This window comes from Lithobates pipiens, unplaced genomic scaffold (genome assembly GCF_037356315.1).
Source record: "Lithobates pipiens isolate NorthernLeopardFrog02 unplaced genomic scaffold, aLitPip1_a1.2 Scaffold_27, whole genome shotgun sequence".
Taxonomy (NCBI): Eukaryota; Metazoa; Chordata; class Amphibia; order Anura; family Ranidae; genus Lithobates; species Lithobates pipiens.
Window position 1 is genome coordinate 96,095,138 of NW_027507788.1, and position 27,283 is coordinate 96,122,420.

Genomic DNA, 27,283 nt, shown 5'->3' on the forward strand with positions numbered 1-27,283 from the left:
GGACACAGCAGCAGATCTATGCCAACTCTGTGACGTGGAGTCTGAACTCCGGTCCAGCTCTATCTGTATAGTTCAGGACCAGCTGTGACATCACCACCCATGGATACATATCATAATGCTTAGTTACAAAATATTACAGTATCAACCATATTCTATTTATCATAGAAACTACTTGTAATAAATAAGAAGGCCCTTTTGAAGTAACATTCTCTCCCCAAGTGTGGATGATATGTATGCCAAACTGGTTTTCATTCTCTGTCCCAAAAAAAAAAAAGTCTTGACTGGAATTGGGATTTTATCATCGGTGGTACAGAGTGGCAAAGGGACATATCCTCTATCAGGTTTTTCTTTGAGATCTTTGTCTCAATAGAACTGATTTCTTCTCACTTCCTTTCAGGACAGGATGTGATGGGAAACATCTCTAACCAGCACACCGTCCATAATAAAACATTTTTTTCAGTAAACCTACATAGAGTCACACTTTCTTCCAGGTTGTTATTACTGTTTGTGTCTTACTGACAACATGTCAGTGTGATGACTCTTACTCAGGGATAGTGTATATGATAGATTGGGACTAAAGTGGTTGGACAATGCTTGCCATTTTTCAACCTGGAAGATGCATGGAGTGGAATTGGGTGATCTTTGAGTTTTTGAAAGACATTATTGGAGACGAGATGAGTAAAAGGATAAGCTAACCAGCGCCCTTGCACTTCATTGAGAACTATGAGCCGTAAGCCATAATGGCTGGCAGTACTTGTAGGCATTCATTCACAGGAAACTGTGAATGAATGATGCCTCGTGTGGGGGCAGAGCCCTACGGTTATACAAATTCTGACAGTGTGTGCAAGGAGAAGATTGGCTGCCCGCTGTGTCAAGGAGGAAGGATTGAGGAGAGAGGCTGCAACTGCTGAAACATGTTATGCCGCGTACACACGAGCGGACTGTATGGCATACTTAGTTCGTCATACAATCCGACAGACAGTCCATCGTACTTTCCACTGAACGGACTTGACCACACACGGATGCACAAACAGTCAGACGAAAGCTTGCGCGATGACGTGTACAGCACGTACGACGGGACTAGAAATAGGAAGTTCAATACACAGCAAAGCACCCTTCCGCCGTGTAAATCCTTTCTGGGCATGCGCCATTCTTAGTCCGTCGAACTAGCATACTGACGACCGTACTGTCCGCTGAAACCAAAGTACGACGGACAGAATTTCGAAAAAACTGAAATACTTAGTACGCCGGACTGCACGCTGAAAAAGTCAGCTGAAGCCCACACATGAGCGGATTGTCTGCTGAAATGTGTTTCGACGGACTAAGTACGCCATACAGTCCGCTCGTGTGTACGCGGCATTACATGTTCCACCCTAAAAACAGGTGGAACATGTAACATGAAGGTGAACTTTAAAGCTGCTTTTTTTATTATCATTATTATTTATATACCCCACAAACCTCCTCTTCTTTTTTTGTTTGGCTTATTTGTGGAGATGGGCTTTACCACAGCATCTTTTCTATTATGGCTGTCTCTGAACATTATTCCAAGTTCTGGGCCTTCCAGAACATAACAAGATAATTGCAAACTCCCCACTACCATGAGTTCACAATGCATCTAGTGGGTACAAACTTCAGCCCCGCCAAGTTTTATGCAAAAGTTCACTAGACTGAATTATTAGCAACCATGATGCACTACAGATAAAAGAACTAATGCGCAAATCTGGACTGGCTCTAACCAGTTAAAGACCAGGCCTCTTTTTCAGACTCGGTGTTTACAAGTTAAAAAAAAAAATTTTTGCTAGAAAATTACTATACTATTACTAAAAATGTATAATGTTTGGGGGTTCTAACACCCTAGAGAATAAAATAGAAGTCATTGCAATACTTTTTGTCACATATTTGCGCAGCGGTCTTACAAGCGTGCTTTTTTTGGAAAAAAAAATCACTTTTTTGAATAAAAAAATAAGAAACAGTAAAGTTAGGCCAACTTTTTTATATTGAGAAAGATAATGTTACACCGAGTAAATTGATACCCACTCGTGGAATGGCGTCAAACTTTTACCCTTAAAAAATTCTACAGGTTGCATGTTTTGAGATTGGCCCCTTTCACACTGAGGCGGTTTTCAGGCGCTATGGCGCTAAAAATAGCGCCTGTATAGCACCTGAAAAAAAACGGCCCCTTTCATTCCAGTTTGAAAACCGGAGGGCTTTCACACTGGAGCGTTATGCTAGTAGGACATTGAAAAAAGTCCTGCTAGCAGCATCTTTGGAGCGGTGAAGGAGTGGTGTATTCACCTCTTCTAAACCGCTCCTATCCATTGAAATCAATGGGGCAGTACGGCTATACCGCCAGCAAAGCGGTGCTTTGCGGACGGTTTTAACCCTTTTTCGGCTGCTAGCGGGGGTTAAAACCGCCCTGCTAGCGGCTGCATACTACCGCTAAAACGACAGTAAAGAGGTGCTAAAAATCAGTGTGAAAGGAGCCTTACAGAGGAGGTCTAGGGCTAGATTTATTACTCTCACTCTAACGATTGCGCCAAGACCTCACGTGTGGTTTGACCACCATTTTCATATGCGGGCGCTACTCACGTATGCATTCGCTTCTGTGCGCGAACTCGTTGGGACGGGGTGCTTTAAAAAAAAAATCTTATTTATTTTACTTGATTTTATTTATTTTTTCACCGTTTAAAAAAAAAAAAAAATGGGTCACTTTTATTCCTATTACAAGGAATGTAAACATCCCTTGTAATAGAAAAAAAGCATGACAGGTCCTCTTAAATATGAGATCTGGGGTCAAAAAGTCCTCAGATCTCATATTTGGACTTAAATGCAAAACAAATAATAATAATAATTTGTCATTTGAAAAAATTACAACAGAAAAATGACGCTTTAAAACGTATGGGTGGAAGTGGCGTTTTGATGTAGTTTTCGCCCTGCTATAGTATGGAGACGGGTGACGGCCATCTTCCCCTCACTTTTCTCCATATCCAGCCATGGATAGTCGATGGCTCCGGTAAGCGGTGGAGGGCGAGCGAGTGGGGGGTGGCCTCTCTCCCGTTGCTGATAACGGTGATCTTGCCGCGAATGCGCCGTATAGACCACCATTACCATAAACAGGACCGCCGGCTCAAAAGATGGATACCTTGGTTGGGGCAACAGCTGCTGCCGTTACCAAGATATCCATATTTAAGCTGCCAATGTATATGTACAGGAGCTGGTGGCAAGTGGCTACTGACTAAATTGAGACGCTGCCAACATAGAAAAAGTTCCCACACAGAATAGCAAATGTGTAAGAAAGGTATATGGCGCTATCTCTGAGAAATAAAAAATAATAATGATAAAAATGTGTATAGTAAACACACTAAAATAAATAGCACTCCCAGAACCGTGGTACAGCTGATGCTAGATAATCAAGTGCAAATAATCTTCAACATGATAAACAGTAATAAATATTCATACTGGGGTATTTTTCAGGTTCTTTAGCGTTAAAAAAAGCGCCTGTAAAGCGCTTGAAAGAAGCCTCATCTGCAATCCCAATATGAAAGCCCGAGCTCTTTCACACTGAGGCGCTGCACTGGCAGAGCGTCAAAAAAAGTCCTGAAGGCAGATTCCTTGCAGCGCTTTTGGAGCCCTTCCCATTGAAATCAATGGGAAGCACCGGAAAAGCGTCTGCAAAGTGCTTTTGGCAGCAGCGCTTTGTGGGTGCTTTTAAACCCTTTATTTGGCCACTAGCAGGGGTTAACAGCGCCCCAATAGCGCTAGAAAAATGCTGGTAAAGCGCTGCTAGTTTAAGCAGCGCTTTATGAGCGTTTTTCAGGTGCTGAAAGTGTGAAAGGGCTCTTAAAGAGGAAGTAAAGGCAATACATTTTTTTTTTTTTTTAAATGCAACCTGCAAGGCAAAGGCATAATGAGCTAGTATGCATAGCATACTAGCTCATTATGAATAACTTACCTGAGAATGAAGCCCCCAAAGCGGTCCTCCGTCTTCATCTTCACCTCTGCCATGTATCCCGGAGTGACTTCTGGGTCTCGCTGCTCCGGCGCTGTGATTCGCCGGAGCCGCGATGACGTCACTCCCGCACATGCGCACGGGAGCTGACGCTAGAGGAATAGCGCCGCGCTCTGCGGCCTGCTCAGTGTGCCTGCGCACCGCTGTCTATGGTGCATGCGCCGTAGACAGCGGTGCCTGTCTTTTGGTAAATATCTCCTAAACCGTATAGGTTTAGGAGATATTTCTTGGACCTACAGGTAAGCCTTAATCTAGGCTTACCTGTAGGTCAAAGTGGTTTGTAAGGGTTTACAACCCCTTTAAAGCACTTGGGCTTTCACATTGGGATTGCAGATGAGGCTTCTTTCAAGCGCTTTACAGGCGCTTTTTTTAACGCTAAAGCGCCTGAAAAACACCCCGGTGTGAAAGGGTTCTAATACAAAAAAAGTCCAAGAAAGTGCAAACATGGAAATAAAGTGCAAACAAATCCTCCAAAAGTGCAATAAAAGTCCAGTACAAAAAAGAAAGAAAAAAAACAAAGTGACAGTTCATATACAAAAAAAGTGCATATGCAGAGCAATTGAACGAAATCCAATTGATATCACCATCCGTGGTGCGCCACTCATTTGCCCCAGCCTCAAAGAAGAGGAGCTCCATAGTGTAATAATTCAATCCCATAGATTATCGTCACTTCCGGTCGTGCCCGAGAACAGAAGTACATTACCTTACATAGCTGTACCTACGTATTTGAATTGTAAGTTATTACTTCATTTTTTAGTAAATGGCATTTAATTATTACACTATGGAACCCCTCTTCTTTGTTTCATGACTATACTTCATCTGATGAGCCTGGAAGTCATCCTGGTACCTGCATTGCTGTGGATATCTGTGGGAGTCGATCGATTGTTGAGGATTCAGTGTATATCCATACCAAGGCTTGATTTGACCTGTTGGGGGCTTTTTATTTATTTTAGTGGCGCGCCATGGATGATGATATCAATTGAATGAAGTGGATTTCGTTTGATCGCTCTGCACATGCACTTTTTTTCTATATGAACTGTCACTTAGGAGTTTTTTATTTTTGTTTTGTTTTTTGTACTGGACTTTTATTGCACTTTTGGAGGATTTGTTTGCACTTTCTTGAACTTTTTTTGTATTATGAATATTTATTACCGTTTATCATGTTGAAGATTATTTGCACTTGATTATCTTGCATCAGCTGTAGCATGGTTCTGGGAGTGCTGTTTATTTTAGTGTGTTTACCGTAAACATTTTTATTATTTGTTTTTATTTCTTAGAGTTAGCCCCACATACCTTTTTATATACATTAACCATGAGGCACTGCTTGGCCTGTGAACTTACGTCAGGTGGTTGAGAAGGACCAATAAGGAGGCCTTTAGGTAAGACAACCCCCTCACTATAAAAGGGTGAGGCCCTAGCAGCATAGGAAGGGCTGCCAAGAAACTGCATAGGGAGAGATTAGTGTAGGGCTTGTAGGCCTGTTAAAGTAGATGTATGCCCTTATTGAATGTTGTATTGGTGGATGGGAGAATATTTTCACCTTTTCAACCTCTTTAGAGCCTCTACCTGTCCACCTGCACTGCATCAATGGCTTCATGAGATTTTTCACAGGGCATGTTTCCTAATGGTCGATGGGCTTGTTTTTAATGGTAAATCGTAACATGGGTTTTCACAGGGCGTGATTCCAAATGGTGATACGTGGAATAAGCCTATGCAATGTGCATGAGCATAGCCAAATGTCTCCATTGTTAGAGGCAAATTATTGCTCATATCCTGGTGTATTAGTAGAATGATGGTCCATGGTAGGATTAGGCATCTGTGCAGGCCAATCAAGTTTCTCCACCCCAAACTCACTCATCCATGTCTTTATGGACCTTGTTTTTGTTTCCTGACCAGAACCCAATAGAGCACAGACTGTGAGCAAGGCCTTCTTGTCCAATAACACTGCCTGATATCACAAATGTGCTTCTGGAAGAATGATCAAACATCCCTATAGAAACGCTTCTAAACCTTGTGGACAGCCTTCCCAGAAGAGTTGAAGCTGTTATAGCTGCAAAGGGTGGCCCCACGTAATACTGAACCCTACAGACTAACACCATTAAAGTTCATGTGCGTGTAAAGGCAGGTGTCCCAATACTTTTGGTAATGTATATCTCTTATCATTTGGTAGAAGTTGACCAGAGACAGAATAGTATGGGTTTGATTTAATAAAACTGGAGAGTGCAAAGTCTGGTGCAGTTGTGCATAGAAACCAATCAGCGTCCAAGTTTTTTTTTTTCTCTTAAAGCTTAATTGCACAAGCTGAAATTAGAAGCTGATTGGCTGGCTACCAGGCACAGCTGCACCAGATTTTGCACTCTCCAGTTTAAATAACTCAACTCCTCTGTGAACATGACCAGGTATTAGGCTGGATTCACACCTATGCATTTTTAGTGCATTTTGGAAATTTGCACTACAGAACGTGTTCCATAGGAAACAATGTTAAATGGACTGTAGTAGAAATCTGCAAAATGCACTAAAAATGCATAGGTGTGAATCAGGCCTAATAGCCTGAAATGTGAAAACACAAACAAGACAGGTCAAGCATATCACCTGAGACACTTCAGTAATAATTTACCAGCAATAGTCCCACAAAATCTAATTTGGCCCATCTTGCGGCATTCATCCCAGCCACAAATATTTTCTACCAGTTTGCAATCACTGCCCATGCTTGTTTTAACCAGGGCAGAGAAAGCCTGACAAAAGAATTGAAATTAAAATGTCTAAAAATATTTTGTAAATAATAAAAGAATTGTTACAGCAGCAGGGGAAAAACTATTATGGGTCCGCTTAGGCCAGGAACTGTCCACTAAATATGAGAGACGTTGTAGTGAATGTTTTGTATAAGTTATAACTGCATCTATCAATACATTTTCAGCAACATTTCTGTGAGGTACTGCAGTATCATACGTTACCTGAGAAAGACTGCTGCTACATAGTTGCCAACTGTCCCGAATTTCCCGGGACATTCCCAGGATTAGGACATTTGTCCCGGGAAATGTGGTTTGTCCCGGGAAATTCAAATTTCCCATTTTTTGCCACCGGCTGCTAGAGATTTTAACCTCCTTAGCGGTAATCCCGAGTCTGGCTCGGGTTGGAATTTTAATTACAATAGCGGTAACCCCGAGCCAGACTCGGGCTTGCACCGCTCGATGCAGGGGAAGACACAGGTAACGTTACTTACCTTGTCCCCTGGATCCAGCGATGTCCGCCGCGCTGTGTGATCGAGCTGTCCTCCGCTCGATTCACAGTGCCGAATGCGGCCGAGCTCCGTTCCCTGTGACGTTACGGCGTACGGGAGCGGAGAACGGCGGCAAATTCAAAAATGTAAAAAGACACAAAACACACACAGCACTGTAATCTTACAGATTACAGTGCTGTAGTAAAAAATACACACCCCCTTTGTCCCTAGTGGTCTGTGCAATGCCCTGCATGCACTTTTATATTATAAATACTGTTTTTTACTGCTTGGAATTTGGAGATTGTCCATAGCAACCAAAACATGTCCCTTTTTCATTTTTTTTTGGATTTGATTACATTATTGAATAATTTTTATTATTCTTTATTATATTATAAACTTTATCATACCCGGGATGTCCGCTAGACTCTGGTTTGAAGAGATTTCAGAGCGTTATTCCTAAGAATTACAGGACTACAAAATAAAAGCCAGATTTCCATGCAAAATAATTGTACCGCTTTCAGCACCTTATTCCAGACTGAATCATACCGCCAGGGAGGTTAAAGAAGTCCAGAAGCTGGTCTTCAATGGAGCTCAGATGCTGCGGCCCCACAGTTCAAAGTCAGCGCAGCAACGACAGCTTGGAGGACAGGAGATGATGATCATATGTCCTGTCGGGGCCAGTCTGTGCAGTGAGTATGTGGGGGCCAGTCCGTGCAGTATGTGGGGGCCAGTCCGTGCAGTATGTGGGGGGCCACTATTTTACGTAAACCATGCCCATATTTTCCTTTGCGTGCCGCATTTTCACCTTTTTCTATGCCACACCTATTACCACATGCCCCGCCCCTAATTATAATACAACTCCGCCTACTGCCAAAAAAGTGTCCCGAATTTTTTTTTTTTACAATGTTGGCAATGATGCTGCTATTCTCTTCCATACCCAGCATGGTATACCATAGCACTTGTAAGCCCTCTGTGGAAATGATAGAGGTGAAGGGCATGTCAGCGATGCCTGCTGAACACTACCTCCAAGGCCAGCACCTTTTTTTCTAAATTGATACCCGCTTCCCGGTTTTTGGGCAGTCCTGACTTGGGGAAGGGCAGGTACAGTAGCCTTTGTCCTTAGAATTCCATGCTTAATTTCTCCCTAGTTTATGGATTTTTTTGGGGGGTGAAAAAAAACCCCTCATCATTTGCAGCCTCGCTGTGCCCATCAGACGCAGCCACTGTGCCTCATCAATTACAGCTATTGTGCCCATCTTATGCAGCCACTATGCCCTATCAAATGCAGCTACTATGCAGCATCAAATGCAGCTTCACTGTGCCCTATCATATGAAGCCTCACTTACCTTAAAGGCAGCTCCACTCGGGCTGTGCATTCCACGGAGCAGATGTCACTTCCGGTTTCCTTTCTACATTGATACCCATTTCCTGTTTTTTGGGCAGTCCTGACTCGGGGAAGGACAGGTAGCCTTTGTGCTTAGAATTCCATGCTTAATTTCTCCCTAGTTTATAAATTTTTTCCTTCCAATTGGTGCTGCCAGTGGCGGCCGGTGCTCAATATTTTTGGAGAGGGCGCAAACAAACTGAAAATTCCTGGAAAAAAAATACCCATCAATTGTAGCCTCACTGTGCCCATCAAACGCAGACACTGTACAATATCAAACGCTGCCACTGTGCCCCATCAGTTACATCTACTGTGCCCCATCAAATGCAGCCACTGTGCAGCATCGATTGCAGCTTCACTGTGCCCCATCATATGCAGCCTCACTTACCTTACAGGCAGCTCCACTCGGGCTGTGCGTTCCACGGAGCTGCTGATGTCACTTCCGGTTTCCCTGTGGAACAGGGAAATCGGAAGTAACCTCTTAACTTGAACAACAAAGCTCCCAGCCTGGATTGTGCCGCAAAGCAGGTCAAAAACCTGCAAATGAAGCAACTCATCTGCAATCTCGTGACTGCATTGACATGGCGCTTCCCACAGTGCGCTGTGTCAGGCGCACGAACAGAGTGCACTTAACTAGATGCTGACCGCCAGCCGTCAAATGACGGGCAGGCGGCGCACCTATTGTGGCGGGAGGCCGTCATATGACGGCCTCCCGTTTAAACAGGGAATGCGCGCGATCGTGCGCGCGCATCCCTGTTTCTTCTGTGGCGGCGTGTCACGGAGACACCGCTCGCCACCGAAGGGGGTGAACAGCCATTGGCTATGGCTGTTTACCACGTGATTGGCCATGATGAAGTCACGGCCGGTCACAGATGGTCACACCCCGACTGTGCACGGCGCATGCGCGCGATCACGTCGGTGGCGGCGTGTGACCCGGGAACACTGCTCGTCACTGACGCTGGTAAACAGCCATTGGCCGGCTGTTTACTCACGTGGTCGGCTGTGATCCTGAGTACCTGTCACAGTCCATCAGGGTACCCGAGTACCTGTCACAGCCCATCTGAGTACCCGAGTACCTGTCACAGCCAATCTGACTACCCGAGTACCTGTCACAGCCCATCTGACTACCCGAGTACCTGTTCCAGTCCATCTGTGTACCCGAGTACCTGTTCCAGTCCATCTGTGTACCCGAGTACCTGTCACAGTCCATCTGAGTACCCGAGTACCTGTCACAGTTCATCTGAGTACCTGAGTACCTGTCACAGTCCATATGAGTACCTGTCACCACCCTTCAGAGTACCCGAGTACCAGTCACCAAACCATCAGAGTACCTGTCACCAGGCCATCAGAGTACCCGAGTACCTGTCACCAGGCCATCAGAGTACCCGAGTACCTATTTGCAGCCCATGTCTCATAGAATATACGTTGGGGTGTTTGCTTTCCAAAATGGGGTCATTTTGTGGGTAATTCCATTGTTCTGGTGGTCCAGGACCTTCAAAAGTGTGATGGGTAGGAATGAAATGAGATGTGTCATTTATGCTCCTAGAACGCCTGAACGTACTACTTCAATGTTCGGCCTCTCTATGTGGCCAGGCTGTGTAAAAGTCCTACACATGTGGTATCGCCATACTCGGGAGGAGTAGCAGAATGTATGTTGGGGTGTAATTTTTGCTATATACATGCTATGTGTTAGAAATATCTTATAAATTGACAATTTTGTGTAAAAAAAAAAAAATGCGTTTTCATTTTTTTACACATATTCCAAAAACTTCTGGAAAAAAATTAACCGTTCAAAAGACTCATTATGCCTCACAGATTATACGTTGGGGTGTTTGCTTTCCAAAATGGGGTCATTTTATGGGAAATTCCATTTTCCTGGTACTCCAGGGCCTTCAAAATTGTAATAGGTGGTTGAGAAATGAGATGCGTCATTTTTGCTCGTAGAACGTCTGAAGGTACTACATCAATGTTGGTGCTCTGTATGTGGCCAGGCTGTGTAAAAGTCTCACACATGTGGTATCGCCGTACTTGGGAAGAGTAGCAGAATGTATTTTGGGGGTATAATTTGTGGTATGCATATGCTGTGTGTGAGAAATAACCTGATAATATGACAATTTAGTAAAAAAAAATTAAAATTAAAAAAAAAATCCTCATTTTGCAAAGAATTGTGGGAAAAAATGACAATTTAAAAAAACTCACCATGCTACTTACTTAATACCTTGGAATGTCTACTTTGTAAAAAGGGGTCATTTGGGGGGTATTTGTACTTTCCTAACTTGTTAGTGTCTCAAGAAATGAGGTACACCTGATGTACTGAAGGCCTGATCAGAAGTGATCAATTTTCAGTGATTGGCACCATAGTTTGTAGACTCTATATAACTTTCACAAAGGCCAAATAATATACACTAATGTGGGTTATTTTTACCAAAGATATGTAGCAGTATAAATTTTGCCCAAAATTTATGAAGAAAAATTACTATTTAGCAAAAATTTATTACAGAAACAAAGAAAAAGGAATTTTTTTCACAAAATTTACATTTTATTTTATTTATAGCACAAAAAATAAAAAACCCACTAGTGATTAAATACCACTAAAAGAAAGCTCTATTTGTGTGGAAAAAAGGACGCAAGTTTCATATGTATACAGTGTTGGATGACTGAGTAATTGTCATTCAAACTGTGAGAGCGCTGAAAGCTGAAAATTGGTCTGGTCAGGAAGGGGGTGTAACTGCACTGTATTGAGGTGGTTAACCACTTTCAGACCGGACCATTTTGCTGGTAAATGACCAGAGGTCTTTTTACACTTTGGCACTGCGCTGCTTTAACTGGTAATTGCGCGGTCATGCAATGTTGTACCCAAACGAAATTTGCGTCCTTTTCTTCCCACAAATAGAGCTTTCTTTTAAAGGTATTTGACTGACTCTGCGATTTTTATTTTTTGCGATATAAACGTAAAAAGACCGCAAATTTTGAAAAAAAATGATATTTTCTACTTTTTGTTATTAGAAAAATCCAATAAACTCAATTTTAGTCATACATTTAGGCCAAAATGTATTCAGCCACATGTCTTTGGTAAAAAAAAAGTCAATAACTGTATATTTATTGGTTTGCGCAAAAGTTGTCACATCTACAAACTAAGGTACGTTTTCTGGAATTTACGCAGCTTTTAGTTTACGACTGCCTCTCATTTCTTGAGGTGCTAAAATGGCAGGGCAGTACATAACCCCCCCAAATGACCCCATTTTGGAAAGTAGACCCCCTAAGGAAATTGATAAGTGGCATGTTGAGCCCATAGAATATTTAATTTTTTTGCCTCAAGCGATTGAATAATGACAAAAAAAAATTTATTTTTATTTTTTTTACACAAAGTTGTCATTAAATGATATATTGCTCACACATGCTATGGGCATATGTGAAATGACACCCCAAAATAAATTCTGCTGCTTCTCCTGAGTACGGGGATACCACATATGTGGGACTTTTTGGGAGCCTAGCCGCGTACGGGGCCCCGAAAACCAAGCACCGCCTTCAGGCTTTCTAAGGGCGTTACAGTTTTGAAGGCCATAAAATGCCAAGATGGCACAAACCCCCCCCCCCCCAAATGACCCCATTTTGGAAAGTAGACACCCCTAAATTTACGGGTACACTAGTGAGACTAGGTAATAAATGGCGGGTGCCCTGAAACTATAAAAAAATAACTAACCAACCAGCGTCACCTGTAACAGTTATATGGTGATCACTGGTGAAAGGGTTAACTAGGGGGCAATCAGGGGGCTTTATGCGGTAGTATATGGGGGTCCCTGGCGCTATAAAAAGCTGCGGCGAACCTAAATACCTACCTGCCTAACTAGCGTCACCTGTGACACTAATACAGCGATCAGAAAAACGATCGCTTATTAGGCTGGGTTCACACTGGAGCGATGCGGGAACGCCACGAATCCGCGGCGGGTTCCCGCATTGCATGCCTCCCGGCGGCAGTTCACACTGCCCTATGCGAACTGCTGGGAGTGTCAGTGAAATGTTAATGACACCCCCAGATCAGTTCGCATATCGCAGTGCGATCTGCAAACTCGGATCGCATGGTGTGAACACCCATGCGATCCGATTCTGCTGCGGACCAAAAAAAGGGTCCCGTGCGAGTTTGCGGCGGGTGCGGCGGGTGCAACGCGAATTCAGCCATACTATCTGTATGGCTGAACTCGAATCGCACAGAGATCGGATGTGATTTGCACTGCAGTGCGGTGCGAATCACATCCGTTCTCATAAACCGCTGCAATGTGAACCCAGCCTTAGTGACACTGGCGACGGGGGGTGATCACGGGGTTAAACCTTTATTGGGGGGGGTTAGGGGGGTACCTTAGAACTAAAGGGGGCTAACCCTAACTGCCCTAACAGTTATTACAGTCACAAATGACACCCGCCGGGTGATCAGGGGGTTAAACCTTTATTAGGTAATAAATGGCGGGTGCCCTAAAACTATAAAAAAATAACTAACCAACCAGCGTCACCTGTAACAGTTATATGGTGATCACTGGTGAAAGGGTTAACTAGGGGGCAATCAGGGGGCTTTATGCGGTAGTATATGGGGATCCCTGGCGCTATAAAAAGCTGCGGCAAACCTAAATACCTACCTGCCTAACTAGCGTCACCTGTGACACTAAAAAAAAAACGAATTTAGAAAAACGATCGCTTATTAGGCTGGGTTCACACTGGAGCGATGCGGGAACGCCACGAATCCGTGGCGGGTTCCCGCATCGCATGCCTCCCGGCGGCAGTTCACACTGCCCTATGCGAACTGCTGGGAGTGTCAGTGAAATGTTAATGACACCCCCAGATCAGTTCGCAAATCGCAGTGCGATCTGCAAACTCGGATCGCATGGTGTGAACACCCATGCGATCCGATTCTGCTGCGGACCAAAAAAAGGGTCCCGTGCGAATTTGCGGCAGGTGCGGCGGGTGCGGCGAATGGCTGAACTCGAATCGCAGAGATCGGATGTGATTTGCACTGCAGTGCGGTGCGAATCACATCCGTTCTCATAAACCGCTGCAATGTGAACCCAGCCTTAGTGACACTGGCGACGGGGGGTGATCACGGGGTTAAACCTTTATTGGGGGGGGTTAGGGGGGTACATTAGAACTAAAGGGGGCTAACCCTAACTGCCCTAACAGTTATTACAGTCACAAATGACACCAATGCAAAAAAAAAAAAAAATGCATTGGTGTCACTGTGACTGGGGGGGCAGGGGTAATTGGGGGGGTGATCGGGGGGTAAAGGGAGTGAGTGTGCCTGGCATGCTCTACTGTGAAGTGTCGTGTTGGTGCAACTCACCGATCCTCTCTCCTCGGTGCCGGAACGAAAAATACCGACACGAGGAGAGATTACATCACTTCCTCTGCCTGTGTTTACATTACAGGAGAGGAAGTGATGTCACGAAGGATTTCCATTCGTCGGGAGCGATCGCGAGGGGGTGGCCATGAATGAATGGCCGCCCCCTCATCCCGGATCCCTCCCGAACGAATACCGACCGCCGCAGGCACCGGGGGGGGGGGCCCGATCGGGCCCCCCACCCGCGGGAAGGCAGGGACTTAAATATACGCCCATATGCCTGCCCGTGCCATTCTGTCGACGTATATCGTCGTGCGGCGGTCGGCAAGTGGTTAAAGAACTTTTTTTTTTTTTTTTAAAGGGACCTTTTTAAACCATTACCTTTGTGACTGCTGGGTGGGCGGGCCACCACTGGGTGCTGCCTGCCCTTCACCCCTATGTTTTTTTAATGGTGGGCAGCACGTGGCTGTACTGTAGGATGTTTCTTCAGTGCTCTGATTACATAGAGAGGCCACGGAGCAGCAGCCAAAGGCTGCTAAGCGCAGGGACGGCATGACAGTTGTTTGCATGCACTGTCGCCGCTTTAATAGCAGAAATGTGGGCCGCTTTAAGAAGCCGGGTAGGCGGAGCCAGGAGGCGGAGCTACCACGTTTGGCCGGGAAGCCGAGCGGAAGCCAGGCCACTTGGAGAGCGGAGGAGGAAGAGATTGGACGGACCCTCGCCGCTCCTCCGAATAGTCCAAGATGGCGTCCGCGGACTTGCTGGTCCAGCTCAGGGCCGCTATTGCACAAGAAGGCACCGCATGGCTACAGAGGCAAGTGGCGGCCTTGGTGGCAGAATGGGAGGCGGCGACGAGCGGGGGGACGACGGAGACTCCTCGGGCGCGGCGTTCCAGGCCGCCCGAGCGATACAGTCCGGGAGCGGGCCGCGGGGGGCGCTCACGTCCGTGAGGGCAGCACCGAGCGGCATCCACAGCAGAGGACAGTGTCACCGACCTCCACCCCATCGGGGGAAGGGAGCAACAGGTACTCGGCCAGGAGTGGGGCCCGGAGGAGGGGACTGGCTGGGAGGCAGGGTGGATCGTCCCTGGATTCAGCGCCCCCTGCTCGGCGCAGATGCATGGGCCAGGCCGGGGTGGCTGGGGGAGAGGGGGAGGTCGGTCTGCGGAGGTCAGCTGTACAGCGGGTGGGGGCACGGTCCGGCGTGGCGGCCCCCAGTCCCAGGGGTGACGGCGGGATTTCCGGGGGCGGCCTGGACACTGGACGCAGCATGGCCGTGGGGCAGGGGACGAAGAGCCGGCGAGCTGTGAGGCGCAGGAGCCCTTCGCCCAGAAGCGAGGGAGGAGCGGGCGGTCGGGTGGGCCGGGCCCCCAGAGATGTTCATCGCGGAACCCCTGATGGCGGAGCGGGCCCGTCTGGTCGTCCTTCTTCCGGACCGGTGTCGGCCGTGGCAAGCGATCGATCGGAGGGCGAGCTGTCGGAGTCTGATGGTGGTGATGTCCGTGACGCGGAGTCGGTGGTGGGTCCCCGTGCGGCGGCTGCGAGGCCCGGTCCTGGGCAGCCCGGTGAGTGTGACACTTCTTTTTCTATTTCTACACTGTTGCATGATTTTTTGGGGCAGGGTAGCTTGCGGGGAGCGCCGGCAGGGGGGGTGGGTCCGCGGGATTGGCAGGCGCGACCAAACCTCCGGAGCCGACAGTGGGTGGGAGACAGGAGGGCCTTGGGGGGTTGTTGGCGGGCCTGAAGGAGCTGGTTCAGAAATTTGAGGGGGGTATGGCGGGCGGGCCGGCCCAGGCGTGGGCGCCGGCGGCCGCCGGAACAGTCCCGTCTGGCCTGGGGTCCGCTCCGGCGGTGGCCCTGGGGGTCCCAGCGGCTGGGGGGGAAGCGCCGACGGGCTCGGTGGCCCCCACGGCTGACGGGGTTTCGGCGAAGTCGGGGGAACAGAGCGCCGACCTGGTCAGGCTGGCGGACGTGGCAAAGAGTGAGGTGTACGTTTGCTTCGAGGGACCCTTGGGGGCGCACTTGAAGCAGGAGGTGAAGGAGAAGATTTGGAAGGGTGAGTACATCGAGATCTTTACCCTGCTTCCGCTGGAAAAGTTCAACCTAGACCGGTTGAAGCCTGAGGAACGGAAGAAGGAAGACGAGGAGACGTGGAGGTATAGGTTGATTCCGCGTACCTTTTCAAATTGGCTCCAGGCGTTCGCCATTCTGGCGAGCGTTGTGGGGGAGAAGGCGCCGGAACATTGCTCCGCGTTGTTTGTGTATCTGGAGGCCATCAGTGAGGCGCATAGGACATACGGCGGGGTAGCGTGGCTGAGGTATGATGAACAGTTTTGCCAACGGATGGCGGTTCGACCCTCGCTTCGCTGGGATCATAAGGACATCAGCTTGTGGATGAAGTTGATGACGGCTGCGAGGGCTCCCAACCCGTTTTTTCAGCAGGGGGTCGGAGGTTCAGCTACCCCAGGACAGCCGACCGAGAAGCGCTGGGGTTATTGCTGGCAGTTCAACGAGGGCACCTGTAAATTCGGATCCACCTGCCGCTTCAAGCATTTGTGCTCGGGTTGCGGCGGGTCCCACCCCCTCACCAGATGTTTTAAAAAAGGAAAGGGGCGCGCTGGAGATGCTGTCCCGAAGAGGGACGACTCCGGTGCGGGTGGAAAGGATGCGGCCTTTTCTCAATAGATATCCGGACCGGGTGGGGGCACGGGTGCTGGAGGAGGGTTTTACGGTGGGTTTTCGGATCCCCTGTTCGTTGGCTGCCCCTCCTCCCGTGGCCAACAATTTGAAGTCCGCATTGCAACACCCGGAGGTGGTGACGGACAAGTTGAGCAAAGAAGTGGCGTTGGGCCGCATGGCCGGCCCGTTTCTGGACTCACCCCTCCCCCATTTAGTGGTTTCTCCGCTGGGGGTAGTCCCCAAGAAGGAGCCCAACAAGTTCCGGTTGATCCATCACCTGTCCTTTCCGAAAGGGGGCTCGGTTAACGACGCCATCTCGCCGGAGGATTGTGCGGTGACGTACACATCCTTTGATGCGGCGGTGTCCTGGGTGAGGAGGTATGGACAGGGGGCCTTAATGGCGAAGTCGGATGTCGAATCGGCGTTCCGGCTCTTGCCAGTGCATCCTGATAGCTTTTGGCTTCTCGGGTGCTGTTGGAAGGGGGGGTTTTACGTCGACCATTGCCTGCCCATGGGTTGCTCCATTTCATGCGCAGTTCAGTTCTTTCTTGGAATGGGCCGTGCGGGACGTGTCGGGCATCAATCGGTCATTCACTATTTGGATGATTTCTTGTGCGTAGGCCCGGCCGGCTCGAATGTTTGCGCAGTCCTCTTGGGGACGTTGCAGCACTTGGCGGGCCGCTTCGGGTCCCATTAGCGCCGGAGAAGACGGAAAGGGCCCACAGTCTGCATTACGTTTTTGGGGATCGTGATCGACTCCGACAGGATGGAATGCAGGTTGCCCCAGGACAAATTGGAGTCGTTGCCGGAGGAAGTACGGGCGACCATTGGGGTTCGCAAACTGCAATTGCGGCAGTTGCAATCTTTATTGGGCAAGCTCAATTTCGCGTGTCGGATCATTCCGATGGGGCGAGTTTTCAGCCGCAGGTTGGCCCCGGCCACGGCGGGGGTCCGGTCACCTACTCATTTCGTGACTCTGAAACAAGAGCACAAGGACGATCTTGGGGTGTGGCAGGCCTTTTTGGCCTCATTCAACGGACGCGCCCTATGGATGTCGGTCCCATTAGCAATTGGGATCTGGAGTTGTTCACCGACGCGACTGGGTCGTCGGGTTTCGGCGCTTACTTCAAGGGTCAGTGGTCCGCAGCACCGTGGCCTGCGGAGTGGGCCGCGGCCGGGCTCCTGAAGAACCTGGTGTTGTTGGAACTGTTTCCCGTTGTTGTGGCCTGGGAGATTTGGGGGGAGTCTTTTCGGAATCTGAAGGTACGCTTTAATTGCGACAACTTGGGGGTGGTGCACGTGGTTAATCGGCTGACGGCGGCCTCTGGGCCGGTGGTCAGGCTTGTACGCCACCTGGTGTTGCGTTGTTTGCAGGTTAATGCGTTCGTCTATGCTGTGCATCTACCGGGGGTGGAGACGCTCTGTCTCGTTTTCAGTGGGACAAGTTTCGGGGGCTGGCACCGGAGGCAGAGCGTCACGGGATCGCCTGTCCAGCTTGGATGTGGAGCATAGCGGTGGAGGTGCAGCGCGGTTGATTGAGATGTCTGTGTGTAAGTCGACATGGCGGGCATATTCAAAGGTTTGGCAGGAATGGTCGGAATGCCTAGCGGCGATCGGCATGGCCCCGGGTGAGGCGGGCATGGCTCAGGCTGTTTTTTACTTTCTTTGCAGGGATATGGACAGGGGGGTTTCGGCGGCCTCCATAGACAGGAAGCTGGCTGGGTTGGCCTTCTTGTTTAAATGGGAAGGGAGTCGGGATTTTACCAAGGAGTTTTGGCTGCGACAAGCGGTGAAAGGGTACCGGGAAGGCGCGTAGACAGAGGGATGGGCGGCGTCCGGTTTCCTTTCAGATGCTCCGGGGCCTGTGCACGGCGGTGGAGGCGGTGTGCGGGTCCTCTTACGAATGGAGCCTCTTTAGGGTGGCTTTTTCTTTGTCGTTTTTTGGGGCATTCCGGATTGGGGAGCTGTTCTGCCCGGCCAGGTATCGGGTCGGGGGGTTGGATGCGGGTGATGTGGAATTGGGTCAGGATGGGGTTAGAATTTGGTTGCGCAGGTCTAAGACGGATCAGGGGGGGAGAGGGGTTCTGGTGGAAGTGGCCCCTATTGCGGAGAGGGATATATGCCCGGTGGGGGCGGTGGCGGCTTTCCTGGGTGTACGGCCACGGGTGGCGTGCCCCTTTTTTATGCATGGGGATGGTTCCTTTTTGTCTAAGTTTCAGTTCAATGCAATTTTTCAGAAGTGCGTGGCGGCAGCAGGGTTTGACCAGGGTAGTTTTTCATCGCACTCTTTCCGCATAGGGGTGGCTACTGAGGCGTCTAGGGCCGGGCTAAGTGCGGAGGCGGTGAAGAGAATCGGAAGGTGGGAATGGTGCTGGGGGGTGGATAGAGGGTGGACACAAGAAAGAGGGAGTTCCTTTTAGTTGGCTGCTTAAAGCTAGAGAGCCTGAAGCTGACAGCCAAAGGCAATAAGCGCAGGGCGGACATGACGGAGTTAATAGTAGGATAAGAAGAAAGAATGAGGAAAGGGCTAGGGTGCCTAGGGGAGGGGTTAGGTAAGTTATTATAGTCTCCTGGGGCATGCTGGGAGTTTAACAGAAGACAGAGGTGAAAGTTCCAGCATGAAGACTGTGGAGAGGCTTCTGGCCCAGCTGTGGGAACAGGCGGCGGTCCGGGGTGAGGACTGACTTTTGGATTCCCTGGGGAGTTTGGTAGCTCGGCCTGAGCCAGTGAATGAAGGGGGGACTAGGATGGGCACACGGGCGCAGAGATCCCGGCCGCCGGATCGTTTTTTGCCTGACAGGCGGGGGGGGGGGGGGCAGCGGCATGGCGGTGCGATCGGCGTCTCCCCAGGCTAAAAAGCCACCAGCAGCAGTGGGCATCTGGGATGGACTTCCACACAGCCAAGACAAGCCACGCGGGGGAGGCTCAGGGGGCTGGGTATGGCGTACAGAGCAGGCAGGAGAGAAGCTTCGGCGAGCGCTGGCTCCGCCCCCAGAACAGAGCAGCATGCAGACATCATGAGAGGGAGAGCTGATGTCCCCAGGCCTGCTTCACTGATGGCAGGGGATCGTTATTTGGAGCCCCTTCAGAGCACAGGCCCCGCCCCAAGAACGGAGCAGCATGCAGCCATCAGGAGAGGGAGAGCTGATGTCCCTAGGCCTGCTTTAGTGACGGCAGGGGATCCCTATATGGAGCCACTTCAGAGCACTGGCCCCGCCCCCGGAGCGGAGCTGAGCAGTGGGGGGGAATGAAGCGTGCATAGGAGGTCTGCTATCCCCAGGCCAGCCACAGCAGGGGATCGCCACAGTCTGGAAAGGGGGCTGCCCAGGGACACAGCAAGCAGGGCTGGAGCCTGCGGGACCGCGGCTCCTTATGCCAGTCGGGGCAAAGCCGCACGGAAATCAGAGGGAGGTTATGCGGAACGCAGACGGACGCAGAAGGAAGCAAGCGCAGCGGTCTGGCGGGTACTCATCGTCGGAGGAGCAGGAGCGGAGAGCCGCTGAGGAATCGGAAGGGACGGATGAGGCGGCCCTCCCAGTCGGCAGGATGGTATTGGGCGCGAACAGGCAATCGGCTGATGGGCGCGTCACCTGTGCAGCCCGGTAAGTCACCTGCTACTTTACCAGGGATGTATGCGTCAGGTAACGCAGAGCAGGGGGATCATGGGTGGGACGTAGTCAGAGTTCGGGGGCGGGGGTTTCCTCAGGCTTACAACGTTTTTGGCGAGCTTGAAGGAACTGGTGAGCCGGTTTTAAATAGGGGGAAGGCGCCAGTGGGGCCGGGGGCGTCATGGGTACCCCCGGTGGGAGGTATGGCAGGGGCGGGCACTGCCTCAGCTCAGCCGGTTACGGGACCGTCGGTAGGGGGGGCGGTTGTGGAAGAGGTGGTGAGAGACGAAAGTGTGGTACAGGCGGGCGACAAGGTAGCGGCAACTGGCGAAAAAAAGTGGTAGGCAGGGTTGGCGGACGTGGCAAGATGTGAAGTCTACGTATGTTACAAGGGACCATTGGGGGCTCATCTCAAACAGGAAGTCAGGTAGAAACTGTGGAAAGGTGAGTATGTGGAGATCTTCTCCTTGTTGCCGCTGGAGAAGTTCAACCTGGATAGGGTGAAGCCTGATGATTCCAAGGATCAAGGAGGATGAGGAAAAAAGGAGAAACCTCTTGATTCCCAGGACGTTTGCGAATTGGTTCTAGGCATTTGCCATTATGGCCAGCGTCATAGGGGAGAAACACTCCGAACATTGTTCGGTGTTGTTTTGTTACCAGGATTCGATTGGTGAGGCATACGGAGGAACTGCGTGGCTACGCTACGATGAGCAGTTCAGACAGCGGAGAGCGGTGCGGCCGGAACTGAGATGGGACCACAAGGACATCAGCTTATGAATGCATTTGATGACGACGGCGAGGGCATCGGGGCAGCTTTTTCGGGGGGGGGGGGGGGCGCTGGACCTTCGGCCCCAGGACAACCGACCGGAAATAAGAAAGGGGTGTGTTGGCAGTACAACTCTGAAACGTTTAAGTTTGGCAGCGGTTGCAGGTTCAAACACGAGTGTACGGGATGCGGTGGATCTCATCCCGCATCCAGATGCTTTAAGCAAGGGAAGGGCTGACCGGGGGACATTAGCAACAAGAAGGAGGACTCCGGTGATGGTGGCAAGGATGCGGCCATTTCTCGGTAGGTATCCGGAGAGGGGAGCAGCGAGGCTACTGGAGTCTGGATTCATGGATGGATTTAGGATTCCTTGCTCGTTGACAGTGATTCCCCCGTTGTCCCCTAATCTGAAGTCGGCACTGCAACATCTGGAGGTGGTTTCGGAGAAGCTGCGGAAGGAGATTGCCTTGGGTAGGATGAGCGGCCCCTTGCCTTCGCCTCCTTGGGACGACTTGGTGGTCTCTCCGTTGGGTGTAGTGCCCAAAAAGGAGCCCAACAAGTTTCGGCTTATTCACCACCTTTCCTTTCCGAAGGGTGGGTCGGTGAATGATGGGATTGATCAGGAGGTTTGCTCCGTGTCATACACGTCGTTTGACGCGGCAGTAAATTGGGTGCGCAGGTATAGTAAAGGGGTGTTGTTGGCCAAGGCAGATGTGGAATCGCCCTTTAGGTTGTTACTGGTGCATCCGGATAGTTTTCGTTTGTTGGGGTGTCATTGGGAGGATGGGTTCTACATTGAGCAATGCTTGTCAATGAGTTCAATATCCTGTGCGGTATTTGAACAATTTAATTCTTTGTTGAATGGGTGGTGAGGGATGTGTCGGGAGTGAATTCGATAGTTCACTACCTGGACGATTTCCTGTGCATTGGGCCGCCGGCTTCCAAGGTTTGTGTGATATTGCTGGCGACGCTGCAGCATATTGCGCTAAAATTTGGCATTCCTTTGGCATAGGGAAAAACTGATGGACTTCGAATGGTCATCGTATTTCTGGACATTGTTCTTGATTGCGAGGCCATGGAATGCTGGTTGCCAGAAGACAAGTTGGCGGACTTGCGGCGGGAGATAACAGAGTTGTTAGGGGTTCAGAAAGTTCAGCTGAGGAAAATGCAATCGGTTTTGGGTAAACTCAATTTTGCCTGTCGTATTCTACCGATGGGGCGGGTTTTCAACCGCAGGTTGGCGGCCAGCACGGCAGGTATCAGAGCCCCGACTCATTTCGTGCAATTATTTAAAACGCATAAGGCGAACTTGAGGGTTTGGCAGACCTTTCTGAAGTCGTTTAATGGAAGTGCGATGTGGATGGTGGGGCCGGTCAGCAACTTTGACCTGGAACTGTTCACTGATGCGGCTGGGGCTTTTGGATTTGGGGCGTTTTTTCAAGGACCATGGAGAGTGGGTCCTTGGCCACAATCCTGGGTGGCAGCGGGGTACACGTTGATACTGGTGCTGCTGCAGTTGTTTCCGGTGGTACTGGCAGTGGAACTGTGGGGCGCCTCGTTCAGGGATTTGAAGGTGCATTTCCATGGGGATAACATGGGGGTGGTGCAGGTCATTAATCGCAATACAGTCTCTTCCCCCCTGGTCATCTGGTTACCGCATCACCTGGTGTTGCGGTGCCTGCAGCTGAATGTTTTCATTCATGCGTTGCATCTTCCGGGCGTAGAGAACGTGGTGGCGGATGCACTGTCCAGGTTCAGGTGGGACAGGTTCCGGGAGTTGGTACCAGGGGCGGAGCGGTTCGGGACTCCCTGCCCTACGTGGTTGTGGGATTTAGCTTTTGATACACCTGCAAGAAAGGATGCCAGTTGAAGAAAGAGGTGGCAGTGCGGGACCCTGGATAAGGACTCGTAGGTAGGTGGTCGTCTGGTTTGTACAGGCAGGGTGGTGGGACTACTGGTGCTTTCACCTTCTGGGGGCACGGGCTGATGGTTAGGGTACAAGAGGGGCGGTAGGGCACATGATGGTGGTTTGTGCTCAGGTTGGTTTGCTAGTTTCCGTGGGGAAATTTTGTTTGAATGGGTAAGAGCCTTGATGGCTATGGTGGGCACGCTTTCGCTTTGGGGTTTTTTGGTTGTCTAAAAAAAAAAAAAAAAAAAAAAAAGGGAATTTTATCCTAGATATGTATATAGATTTGTGGTTTATTAAGGCAGGATATCTATTTTCGAGGCTGGGATAGGTATGGTAGGCAGTAGGATTTATGTAGGGGATGACATTGGACGGGGTTGGTGTTGTGCTTTGTGCTTTCATGTTAGGGTACTAATGGACTGTGGTGATCATGGATGTTTTTTTCTGTTTTCTTCTATTTTCAGGTACGGCAAAATGATTGGTCTGGATAATGGGCCATTCCTATGTGTGCTGGGGGGCACGACGGGGTGATGCTATGAGGGGAGGCAGACATTTAGGTTTTTCAAAGAGTGAGGTCTGTATTAAGTGGTTTGGTTTTCCGGGAATGTTATGGGGCAGATTGGTGGGGGAGGTCCATCGTTTTGCGCAGAGAGATAGACCCCCCAGACTTGCTAGTCATTCATGCAGGAGGTAACGACTTGGGCAATAGGACTATGATTGACCTTACTCGCGATATTAAGTTCGACGTGTGGTGTCTCAGCATGGATTTCCCAAACATGATTATAGTTTGATCAGACATGGTGGCCCAAACCACGTGGCGGATGGCCAGGTCAGTTGAGGGGGTAAATAGAGTGAGGAGAAAGGTGAATAGGGCGGTCAGTAACTTCATGGTCCAGAATGGGGGTTTGGCCATTAGGCACCTGGAACTCGAGTTTGAGACTTGGAGATACCTGAGAGGGGATGGAGTTCACTTGAATGACGTGGGCATTGACCTGTGGACTCTAGGGATCCAGGATGGTATTGAGCGTGCGCTTCGGGTGTGGAGGGGCATGCGGTAGTAAGTGGGTTACTTCCTCATGCGGTGGCGGGTTTTTGGTCTGTGCAGGCGAAGGAGATATGGCAAAAAATGGTTCAGGAACTATCGCTGGATGGGGTCCTGATGGTGGTTTCCGGATAACTGAGGTTAGACGGAAAGTGTTATGGGGCACTGCGGCCAGCGTTTGTCTTTGAGCCTGCTTTTCGGCTTGAGGCCCATTATTACGCTCAGAGAGGGACCGCAGTGTCAAGTTGGTTATGGTTTCAGATGTTTGGTAATAATTGCCTGCACAGACCAATGCCATACAGTGGTTGCTATTCAGAAGTGATATTTTTATTGTTATGTTTTTATATTCTTGAGAGTACATATTTTCATTACATATTTTCATTACAGAGTTCAAATGTAGAGTGTAGGGGCCAATGAGCATACAAATGTGAACAGGGGCAATGAAATATAACTCATTTCAGGTAATTTCCCTACACCTGCTTTGCTCAACTCTAATTTTTGTTTAAAGTGTGAATAGGTCTTAGAGCCCATTCACACCTGTTCTTTTATTGAACCTGCTGGCATATATTTGCTATTTTGATCAATACAGCCCTGTCTCTTTCTTTAGTTTGGCTCCATGCGCACTGGGCGTTAAAATAATGTTATAAAAACGCCAGTAGTTTTGCAGTGAGACTTTCAACATTTAACGTTTTTGCAATAGCGTTTATTAGCGGTTTTCTGCATTCTTATTTATTTATTTATTTTTGTGGATCAAAAATGTTAAATGCTGGTGAGCCACATTTTTGAGTGTTTATTGCCATTTATGAGCATTTGCCGTTTTTTTATGGTCAGAAAAACAACTCCTACATGTGATTTTTTGGCATTCAGAAAACAGCCCATAAACTCCACTGCTGATAAACATCCAAAAACGTCCGTGAATGGACACGTGCAGAGCCCGCCAGGAAGTCAGCACGGCGCTGCGCTAATCACAGGTAGTGAGACATTGCCCGATCTCTGCAGCCGCGCATCGGGGATTGTCTCACTGCCTGTGATTAGCACAGCGCTGCGGCGACTTCCTGGCGGGCTCTGCACGTGGACCATGCGTACACGCCTGAGCTCATCCCTAGTGGGAATTTAAGTGCCGTTTCCCCCTACCGCTCCTGTGTGAACCCTGGCTTGTCATAGTGACTTCAGCCTGGGTTCACACAGGAGCAGTGCAGGAAATTTCTCTCTTCTGTGCAGGTTGTAATTTGCCAGTGCAACATACACTAGAAGTAGGTATCATCTAAAAAGGTATGCGTATCCGGTATCAACAAGTGCTTGACTGGAAGTATCAGTACTTGTACTCAACAAAAGACAGTATCGTTGCAACCCAAAGGCTGGATTCACACCTATGCAGTTTTAGTGCTTTTTGCATTTTGCAAATTTGGACTACAGTCCATTCACCATGGTTTCCTATGGAACATATTCTGTAGCGCAAATCTGGAAAATGCAAAAAGCACTAAAAATGCATAGGTGTGAATCCAGCCTAATAGTGATCATCCATGAAAAATGTGAAGGTCATGTTGTAGATGCTGTCAGTAGTCTCTGAGCTTCGGTAGGAAGATTTTGCTTCTCTAATGCCCTGTGCACACACATGGTCGGAAATTCCGACGGAAAATGTCAGATCGGATTATGTTGTTGGAAAATCCGATCGTGTGTAGGCTCTATTGGGCCAGTCTATTGGAAAGTTTGAGAGCTGGATCTAAGATTTTCAGACAACAAAATCCGATCTGACTTTGTGCGTCGGAATTCTCTACACATGATCGTAAAAGTCCCACGCATGCTCAGAAAAATTTGGAGACGAAAGCTATTGGCTACTGGTCTCTATGTAGTCCCGTCATATGTGTAAAACATCACCTTGTTCTGAACGACAACTTTGTGTGACCGTGCGTATGCAAGACAAGCTTCGACCAAAATCCATTGGAAAAAAATCAGATGGATTTTGTGGTCGGAATGTCTGACCGCGTGTATGGGGCATAAGACCTAGACCTAGCAGGTGTGCTTATGGTGGAGTTTATTATCTTGGGGAAGCACAGGGCTGGTAATATACTCAAGTGACTTTCAGAGATTTTGTGGTTTTGAGTGATTTTGACAGAGAACGGGCTGTTAAAATGACAAAGCATCAGATATATATATTTTACAGGAAGTGAATGCTTGCTAAGTAATGTGAACATGCAACACCGTCAGTCATCTTTGTTTGGGCATCATCAGGGCCGTGTTTAATATTGATTGGACCCCGGGCAAAAATTTTCTTGTGAATCTGGCCTTCACCCTATATTTATATCACAGGAAGCTTCTGGTGTTCATGATTTAAATCTCTGCATGGTATTTTCCCCTTCACTTCATACTTAGCTCATTGGGCTTGTCATTGGATGTCTTCCATTGCCAATTAGATCTTAAGACCTAAACGTGAAAGCATATATATGGCCCATGGTGACCTGCCTTTCTATACCTAAAACAAACAAGAGAAATATATAGAGCCTTAGCATCAAAAGTTGTCTAGATGCTGCAGGTCACATTTATTTAACCGCAAGAAGCAAAAAGTAAAAGAGTGTGCATATCGAGTAAATGGCAACACATTGATACACATATCTATGCACTGGGTAGGACCAGATAACAATGGATGAAGCACCTACTGAATATCAATAATTATATACTTATCAAAATATTAATAAACAGTATTGTTTATCGTCTTGTTTAGTCAGCCTGCTATGTAGAAGAATAAACACATTCTTAAAGCATTAGACATACCTGCTATATCACTGATTATAGGTTCCTTAAGTAAAAGCGCTATCAGTTTAGTTATACATACTTTTTAACCCATCCACCAACTTCCCCAGCTAGGTCTATCCACAATTCAAAAAATCTTGTCCAAACAGCCTCATTAATGACTAGGGATGAGCTCAGGCTTGTTCACATGGACCACGTGCAGAGCCCGCCAGGAAGTCGGCGCAGCGCTGCGCTAATCACAGGCAGTGAGACATTGCCCGATCTCTGCAGCCGCACATTGGGGCAATGTCTCAGCGCCTGTGCTTAGTGCAGCGCTGTGCCGACTTCCTGGCGTGCTCTGGTCCATGCAAACACGCCTGAGCTCATCCTTATTGATGACATACACCCACTTGTTGAAAACCTTTTCTGCTGGCCTATGCATTAACACATTTTATCCACTGGAGAGCTTGTACGCTACTACTGTATGGAGTGTGAACTGTCAAATGGAGATTGCGGCATGGATGGAGAACATTCTAGGAATGTGTGTTGGAAGTGAAGATTTGTTGGGTGGCCTTTGTAGTGCAGAAAATCAAAAGCCCATGAATAGGTACCCA